The sequence below is a fragment of the Moschus berezovskii genome, chromosome 13 (assembly GCF_049115385.1).
Source record: "Moschus berezovskii isolate FMDL1 chromosome 13, NW_MosBer_1.0, whole genome shotgun sequence".
In the NCBI taxonomy this organism is placed as follows: domain Eukaryota; kingdom Metazoa; phylum Chordata; class Mammalia; order Artiodactyla; family Moschidae; genus Moschus; species Moschus berezovskii.
In genome coordinates this window covers 21065538-21075349 of record NC_142472.1, presented here as the reverse complement: position 1 = coordinate 21075349, position 9812 = coordinate 21065538, and the positions used below count along the sequence as shown (strand labels likewise).

Genomic DNA, 9812 nt, shown 5'->3' with positions numbered 1-9812 from the left:
AAACCATCTATAGTCTATCTGTAAGGGTAAGCGAAAATATTAAGGAAACCTGGGGCTATGTGGAAAAAGTGGAGAAATATATAAACAGTTGGTCAATTTACTTGAACTTTTCCTTCAAGTGTCCAATAGAGTCAACCCGTAGTGGTTATGCAGACTTTAAATAAGCTGAGAAAACCTCCAAATATTTGAAATTCACATTTTTCCCTCAGTCCTCAGTTCCTTTGAGAATTGTGCTTAGCTCAGAAATGCTTGGGAATGCGGCTCCTAATTCCCCCGAAGAGAAGTTTCTTTCCATTTTGATTTCCTCAGCCACCAACTAATCAGTCTTAATTGCTCCCAGCTGTGATTTCTGCTCCCAGGGGTTGCTTCCTGCTGCTACCCAAGGAGTACAGAATTATGCAGTTTTTGTTAAACTCCAGTAAATACATGGCGCTTTGTAGAACTTAATTTACTATCACAGGAGTTCAAACACTGTAACTAGCAAGTAAACTTTCACTCAACTTTGAAAGCTGATCACATAATGAAGATCCCTTTTTTCCCCAAGAGGTGATAAGATATTGGACAATTGAAAGTTATATTTTCTACCATTACAGATTCAACAGAATATTATTTCTGTTTGCAATGTGTGTGTATGTTTCTATGTATGTGTTATACATGTATATATATATCTATCTATATACACACATATACAAATTACGTATGTGTGCATATATATATTTGTATATTTGTGTTATATGCAAAATGTTTTTCTTATATGTTTGAATTTTTACTGGTAATTATTATTTTAGGAAAAAGAGATAAAAAATAGTTCAAAACTGTAATGGTGTCTTGAGACAAAACACGTTGTGATAACACCAAGAAAGTGAATTAAAATTTGCCACATTAAGGTCTTCATAAAATGAAGTAAATTAACTTGAACATTTTTTTACCATTTAATCTCGAAAACTGAAAAAATGATTATAAAAATCTTTTTCAGGTTTTTACATCCTAGTTGTCAGAAGATCATGTTGAAGTGATATCACGTGAAAAGAATATCAGGATTTTATGTTTTCTAGATTGCTCCTTGTCCAAACTGAACCATTTAGTTATCTTTAACGAATCAATCTCTAGTAATTATTTTCACACAAAGATAGAAAAAGAAGCAACAACAAAAACGATTACAGGAGATTAACTACATCTGAAAATGATTTAAGACGTGACTGTGGGCTTTTTTATTAAAACCAGTGAATCTGAAGTTTCAATTAATGAACCACAATTCATAGCTATTAGCTTAAATTAACTAATAAACTTTGTTACTAGGCAGAAAACTGAGGATAATGAAGACAAAGTATCAAAGCTCGAGAACAGGTTACCCTTGGCAGAAACTGTGCAAGTTCAAAGTGTCCAAATAAGAAAGTTAGCAAAACAACATTAAGAAAACTGCAAAAATAATTGTTCTTTTGCACCTATGGTCTTAATGAACTCACTCTATTACAACAAAGTACATTTTATTTCTACTAAAAATGATAGGCACATAGCATCAACATGCTGGAATACACAAACAGTGCTGTATAAGGCACTGTAAAATTTTACCATAAAAAGTGAGGGAAAACAAAAAATTTAAAATATTTCACATTTCATGGTTATATGGAGAGTTTTATAATGTTCTTATTTCTGAAAGTAATTTTATAAATATTAACTCTATGGCTATACATGTGCCATATTTATACTAATCTCCATGCTCTGAAAATACAGCTTAGATAGAAATCAAATCAAGAAAATCTAAACCAAGAGAAGAATTGAGGTATTCATGATATAGTGCTCCCACAAAGGGCTGATAGAGTGATAGAATTAATATTTGTTTCAAATAATTATGGGTTATTCACCAAAATTGATCATAATTTGGGCCATAATGAGAGACAATAAACTTTAAAAGATTGAAATAATTCAGAGTATGTTCTAACATAAGAAATAATTATCAAAGACATATCAATGAGAAAAAGACAATGTGGTAAAGAATCCACTTGCCAATGCAGAAGACTAGGTTCCATCCTTGGATCAGGAAGATTCCCTGAAGAAGGAAATGGCAACCCACTTCAGTATTCTAGCCTGGAGAATCCTAAGGACAGAGGAGCCTCGCAGGGGTCACAAAGAGTTGGACACAACTTAGTGACTAAACAATAACCAAAAAAAAAAAAAAGGAAAAAGCCATCAGAAAAATTAAAGACATTTAATTTTTAAAAAAATCAAAATTTCTAATAATGTATGAAAAAGTGCTCAACATCACTAGTCATCAGAGAAATGCAATTTGAAACCACAATGAGAGTCTACTACAATTACACAGGAAGGGCTAATATAGAAAAATAAAAGATGGCATTGTGTTAGCAATGACTTGGAACATGTGTAACTTTTATATACTACCAATGGAAATGTAAATTGATACAACCCGTGTGGAAAACTCTTCAATACAATAACCTACATATAACCTACCTAAAACTGTTCAGTACAATAACCTACAATAACCTCATATGACCCTGTAATTTTATTCCTAGTTATACAAAGAACAGAAATGTGTACAAATGCTCATCAAAAAACTTATGCTAGAATGTTCACATTAGCACTATTCCTAGTAAAGTCAAACTGGGGAAAAAAAAATCCATCATCAGTAGAATGAAGAAACACACTGCATTACATTCATGCTGTGGATTACTACAGGGCAAGAAGAAAGTAGCACATTAAAATTACACACAACAGGAATAAATCTCAGACATAATATGTTGAGTCAAAGAAGCCAGATTCAAAAAATGTCTACTGTGTGATTCCAGGTATATAAAGTTCAGGGTCAAGCAACACTAAGCTATGTCAGTCTTGAATATATATTGACTGGAGGGATGGATGAGGAGGCTCTGTGATGCTGATCATAGTCTATTTCTTGACCTGGGTTATGATGTTACCCATGTGTTCATTTTGTGGAAATTCTTTGAGTTCTACATTGACCTTTAGTCCGGTTTGCATACATATGTATATTTCACTAAAATGTTTGCACTGAGGTTTGAATATGGAGGTATTGATTGGAAAGGTATGTTTAAAGAAGTTATCTATTTCACCTTTTATAATCAAGCTAATCTTGGACTGAAACTGAAGACTGAGATATATATTGCAGATTTAAGCATCTTCCACAGATGGTTTCAGTTATATTCTATGCACCCCAATCTTAAACGATTTTTGTGACTCCTGCTGCTGCTGCTGCTGCTAAGTCGCTTCAGTCGTGTCCGACTCTGTGAGACTCCACAGACGGCAGCCCACCAGGCTCCACCATCCCTGGGATTCTCTAGGCAAGAACACTGGAGTGGGTTGCCATTTCCTTCTCCAATGCGTGAAAGTGAAGTCGCTCAGTCGTGTCCGACTCTTTGTGACCCCACGGACTGTAACCCACCAGGATCCTCCATCCATGGGATTTTCTGGGCAAGAGTACTGGAGTGGGTTGCCATTGCCGTCTCCGACTAGGTACAGTCTCTTTCCTTTGGGGAGTCCTGACATGAGGCGTGTGTAGGATCAGAGTTTCCACCAGTTGATCCGCACTTTGAGAGTTCTCAGTTCTTGCTGTCCGTAAACTGAGACAGTTCCTTGTTTCATATTAATGCTGCTGCTGATTGCCACATTTCTGGAAATTTTTTCTGTTTTAGGAAATAAGGAACTGATTCCCACATCTTAGCTTCAACTCTCTGAGGGCTGCTGGTGGTGGTTAGTCACAGGAAAAACATGCCTCCAGTTCCCTAGGCTTTTGTTTCTATCTCAGCCTTTTTCTTCTCAAAGCCCATAAAGTGAAAGTGAAAACCAGTCCATCATCTCCAACTCTTTGCTACCCCATGGACTGTAGCCTGCCAGGTTCCTCTGTCCATGGTATTCTCCATGCTAGAATACTGGAATGAGTAGCCGTTCTCTTCTCCAGGGGTTCTTCCCAACCCAGAGATCGAACCCAGGTCTGCCGCATTGCAGGCAGATTCTTTATAGTCTGAGTCACCAGGGAAGCCCAAGAATCCTGGAGTGGGTAGCCTATCCCTTCGCCAGCAGATCTTCCTGACCCAGGAATCGAACTGGGGTCTCCTGCATTGCAGGTGGATTCTTTATCAGCTGAGCTACCAGGGAAGCCCTTCTCAAAGCCCCTAAGCACTGAGAAACTTCTGGGTTTGAGAGTATTACAGCACAGCTTCATTCTATACCTAGAACTTTCACCATCCTTAACATCCATCCATATCTGTTCATTCTGGTCTAGCCTACAAGATTCCTTTCTTATTTACCAGTGACTTTCCATTAGGAATCCTTATCCACAGGTCTGTCAGTCTATAAATCTATTTCTATATATATGAATCCCAATTATATACATTTTCAATTCTTTCTCAAGGGACTGGTGGGGTCTCTATGAATCAAGCAGTGTTCCTGAACATTCTTAATTAAGAATGTTTTTAATATTTTGAATGAATTAGGACACTTCTCTGTGAGCTTCCCAGGTGGCACTAGTGGTGAAGAACCCAACTGCCAATGCAGGAAACAAAAGAGACACAGGTTCAATCCCTGGATCAGGTAGATCCCCTGGAGAAGGAAATGGCAATCCACTCCAGTATTCTTGCCCGGAGAATCCCAAGGATAGAGGAGCCTGGCGGGCTACTATCCATAGGATTGCAAAGAGTCAGACACGACTGAAGGACCCTTCTCTTCCAAATGCTCCCCGCCAAAAAAAATTACTCTCTGTCTCTGCCCACAAGTATTAATATATTGAAGTCTCAAGTTTGTACTTTCAAAGATGCCAAAATAGGTGTCAATTTTGTAGGCAGGCAAGAGATAAATCAATTTTGTAGGCAGGCAAGAGATAAATCCATGCAGAGTTGTAAGAGCTGCATCTTAAATTTCAGTCCAAGATTTGCCTGATGTAAAACAAAGACTGAATAGGCAACTTCTTCAAAGATACCATCCCAATCAATACCTCCATATTCGAATGTCAGTTCAGTCAGGTATGAGTGACAGTTGAAAAGGAAAATCTGCTAAGGATGCCCACTTTGCTTGGTGTTTTTAAGTCTCTCTTTTTCTTAGTCTATTTTTTCTGCTATTTGGCTAGAGGTAGTGATCAGCATGAGAACTCTTCCAAAGGCCATCAGTTTGAATTGTGACCAGTGATAAGAAAAAGAACTAAGAAATATTGAAAATTACTCACATTTGTCTGCTGAGCGCTTCCTTTTCCAGATCTCTATTATACTTATTCGTCTAAAACTGTGAACTGGCTACATTGAGTACATATATCTTTACCTTCAGCTTCAGTATTGGGAAAACACAGCTTTTCCGTGGTAGGTTAAGTTTTGGGATAACAGAAAGTCCTCAGATCTCAGTGGCTTAAAAAAGTTTTATTCCTCATTTAAGCAAATTGGTGATGAGTCTGGCTGATGCTTCAGGGGATCTGTTTTCTACATAATGGCCCAGGGTCACACCTCCAGTTCAATGTTTGCTTCCATGACTATATGGCAAGAATAAAAGCATTGAAAATTCTCAAAATTAAAGGATTTATTCTGGAAGAAACAAGGATCTCTTCTGCTCACATTCCATTGGAAATGAAAGTCAATGGGGACACATCACCTTTAAGAGAAATGTCATCCCGCCCTGCAGTCTTGTCCTAATAGAGGCAAAAATTAACCACTGGTTAAATAAAAATATATTGAGTAACTAATGTTTTATCTTAAAAATTTTTATATATATATGTTTTATAATAATCACTCAATCTAGACCAAATTTTAATGTGCTAATAATATAAAGGAGAAAGAAATAATCAACATGAAGAAAGTAAACACTAGATAGGGAAGAGACAATGGTCCCTACTCTAACAGGGAATCAATTTTGCATCATTTCATAGAACACTGACTTGAAAACAATTCTGAGACCAACCTCAGTTCTATAGGAAAGAGAGATTTAACAGGTAAATGACATCACCCAAGAGCATGAGAATGAAGGGCATTACCATGTCATAGATTGACTTATTGCCCCAATTCCAACCCTCTTTCTGTAGCCATCCTTTTGCATGACCTGAGAAAAGACAGAGTAGACTTCTGAGTCAAGACCATCATGTCCTCCTGTGTCCACTTGCTCTGTATCATTTTCATGCAAACATACCTCAAGTGGTGCTGTGGTCACATCAGAAGGATGAGAGATACATGACAGGAAACCATCCTTGTCCTCACAGTCTGAACAGAGCTCCCCAGGCATCCCATAAGACTGCACAGAGAACCAAAGTCACAAAGCTGAGCCCAACCTACCTCAGCTGGACTTCTGCCACCCTTCACAGAGACAAGAACAGTTACAAACGATTGTTGTGTTAAGCCACGGAACTTCTGGGTAATTTTGTCCTGCAGCAAGAACTAATCAATATATGGTACATGTGCCAACCACTGGCCATTCATAAATTACAATGGATGAAAAAAAAAAAAAAACTCAGAATCTAGAAAGCAAAAAGGATGGGAGATTGCCCCACAAAGAAAAAGAAAAGCATTTCTAAGGATTAGGAAAGAAAAATAAAAATGATTATATATAATGCGACTATTTTCTTAATAAGCAAGATATATGAATTAAGAGTGTATGTTCTGGTTTGTGACTATATTTACTCAAAAAATTTCAAAGTTAACAAAATGTGACATTTTTTATATATGACATGATTTTATTTAAGAATCAGGAAGAAATGAAATTGCAATAAACCCAATAATATACATGAATGCCATTAATAATCAGCCCATAAAATTATAAACTTGAACACAATGTTTAATTTAAAAGTCTGTTGTACTAGCATTAAACAGATGCCTGAGTCTTTAATGCAGTGACTTTTGGAAAAATGAGAAAGCATTAGTTCAAAGAGTAAAACCATAGAATTTAATGACTTAAAAAATACATTAAAAAGCAGATAAAATTTTCAAAGTAAACTTCAAAATGACAATTTTTCAAATGAGATCATGAAATATTTAAGAAAGCTAATTTGAAATACGTTCTGAGATGGAGACTGATGTCAAGAGGTTAGCCAGACCCTAGCTAATATACACAAAGCAAATATTGATTTAGTGGGATTATAAATCCAACCAAACTTTTATATGTTCATAAATAGGAACGGATGAAAACAAATAAACAATAATAAGGGGATTAGATGCACATAGGATCAATAGTTGATGGCCTGGTCAAAGTGATCCCAAGCAGTTTTGCATTTTCTTTGATGTTATTAAGTGATTCAGACACAAAGATTCTCAGCTTCACTTGCAATAGAATCACTTAGGATGCTTTTTAAAATACAGGTACCCAGGTCCCACCTGAGATTTCGTTAGTCTGACATTGGTATTTGTTATTTAAAAGATCTCTAGGCCATTTAAATTGTAACCAAGGTTAAGAAGTATCACAACTTTCACCCATCCCCAGAATACATAAGTCAATTAATGATTAATTTCAGTTGCCAACTAGCCAGTTGCGGGCTGTTCCCCATTTCACTGCATTCATCCTGATTGGGTCATGATGATCATAATCTGGAGGAACTATCAGGTTATTAAATATTTACAAGGTAACACAGTGATACTTTGGTAAGCTGTGTCTCTCAGTCACCAAAGTAGATTATATAACAGATAAAGGCAACAGGTTACCAATTAACCCCACAAAAAATCTGCTATACCTATAGAAATGCTTGTGTATGCAAAAAAATACTAGTTCCCAGTGATACAAAGCAGTGTGTGTGTTAGTCATTCAGTCTTATCCAACTCTGTGACCCCATGGACTGTAGCCTGCCAGGCTCCTCTGTCCATGGGATTCTTCAGGCAAGAATACTGGAGTGGGTTGTCATTTCCTTCTCCAATATGAAGCAGAGTACACGTTTAGTTTCAACATTACGCTATGGAAAAGACCGGAAAACAGAAAAGCACTCTGACATCTTAGGTTCAACTTATGAAAAATCGAATACATTTTAAATACAGGTAACAAAATATTGAGCTATATTTACAGGTGATTTATAAAAGAGACACAGAAGAAATATGAGCTGAATATTGACCAAAGTCTAGGTGTAGGAGCTAGATACATGAAATAAGAGCACAAGAGTGGCTGTTTTACCAAAGGGAAAGAAAGAATGAAAGAAGAGAAAGAAGGGAAAATCAAGCAAATAAAAACAATGGAACAATTTCAGACTTACAACTTGCCAACCTTGCTACTTGATTGAAGTGATTACCATAGAAAACTCCGTTTGGAGTTATTTTCTGTAAATAAAATGATGTGCTTGCAATCACAACATCTCTAAAGTTCTTACAGTTACGAATAGTCTACAAAACATCAGGTAAAAAGATAGGTAGTAAGATTCTGAGTAGCCTAGCAAGAAAAAAATGTTTAACAGCAAGGACTACGCTCACTGTCCATGTTTCTCTTCCAAGAGGCAATCTGATTATAATTCTCCCAGATATGGAAGTTTCTCATCCAACAAGGGAAATTTATCAGCCTCCTCCCACCACTGGCTGGGCAGATGATAGAACAAAAGGGCAGCAGACAACATAAGCAGAGGCGGCCGAGTTTCCTGCCCCGGCAAACAGAGAGGATAGCAGGAGAGGGGGAAGGAGAGAAAAGAAAATGGTTAACAGTAGTTTGTTTTTTTTTTTTTTTAATGCCAAAAATATAAGACTGCCTTTGTTATACAACACGGGCGTTGATTTCCTGTTTCATAACTTGCCATTGGTGAGTTATTTTTACATTTAACTTAATGAGGTTACACCCTGCTCTGAGATTTCATAAGCCATTTTCCTGCCTCTGAAACAAACGAAATATTCTCTCAGATTCCGTTTTTTCATTGACCTTGGGGTAGCTGAACAAGGGAATGGTCCGGGTTACACATTAACCTCTGGGTCTAAGATGTGCAGCAAGAAGGAACAATTAGGCTTTTTTTAACACTGAGAAATTCTTTACCTGTGAGACTCCAAAGTCAGTTATTTCCTGCCTTTTTATTTGTATCTTGAAAAAGTTACAAAGGACCAGAAAGCAAGCATTTCCTGAATTGTGCAGTAAAATGTTCTCCAAAAAAAAGTGTAACTATATCTTTGGCCTTGGAACGATGCATCTTAAATCAATTCTGACAAAAATCTTGTGTGAATGAATAAAAATTAATGGAACGTGATTCACTGTGGGCATCAAATATTCAAATAAATAAAGAGCATAGCCAAGGAGACACAATTATTTTATTCTTCAGTTATGGCCTGCTTGCTGCGGTGGACAGACGAATTTGGGCTGTGTCCTTTATCGCCACCACGCTGCTCCAGGCACTGGCTTGGGAATTAAGGATTCATGCCTGTACATAATGATCTATGATTAGCACTGTGAAAGTAATTGAACTCTTCGTTCTAGACAATCCCTTGCAGTGTCAGCAAGAAGCTGGAACAAACTGTGTCATTTAACAGAGTTATGCTGTAAGTGAGAAAAACCTCTGATCCCTGCACAATTAACTTCCTAATAATTTTTAAGTTCTCGAGATTAAATGAGAGAATTAATATAATAGACCATGTAAATGTGCATCAGAGAAATAAAGCGACACAAGGGCACTAAGAGGGATGGGAAATTTAAGGAAATTAACAATTGTTCTCAAATATAATAAGAGACAGGTGTCAGGCTGTGAAAAGGCTGATTGTTGTAACTGGAGCAGCTGAGGATGGTAAATGCACAGCTGTTGCAAAGATTAGTTGTATTGTAACAAAGAATACTACTTGTTTTGCTGTGCCCTCCACGAAACTAAACTCTATTAGGACAAGCTTATAAAGTATCCAGAAAGTGAAGTAATAATGATA

The 9812-nt window shown here is 36.8% G+C and overlaps 1 long non-coding RNA gene across 1 annotated transcript; it reads right to left on the bottom strand.

The window, feature by feature from the left end:
• Nucleotides 1-5542: 5542 nt before the first annotated feature.
• LOC148775819 (uncharacterized) lies at nt 5543-8325 on the bottom strand. Its single transcript, XR_016038932.1, has 3 exons — nt 8180-8325; nt 6139-6240; nt 5543-5644 (listed from the first exon to the last, which is right to left on the bottom strand). It is a non-coding gene; the product is annotated as an uncharacterized LOC148775819 (long non-coding RNA).
• Between the last annotated feature and the right edge of the window lie 1487 nt (nt 8326-9812).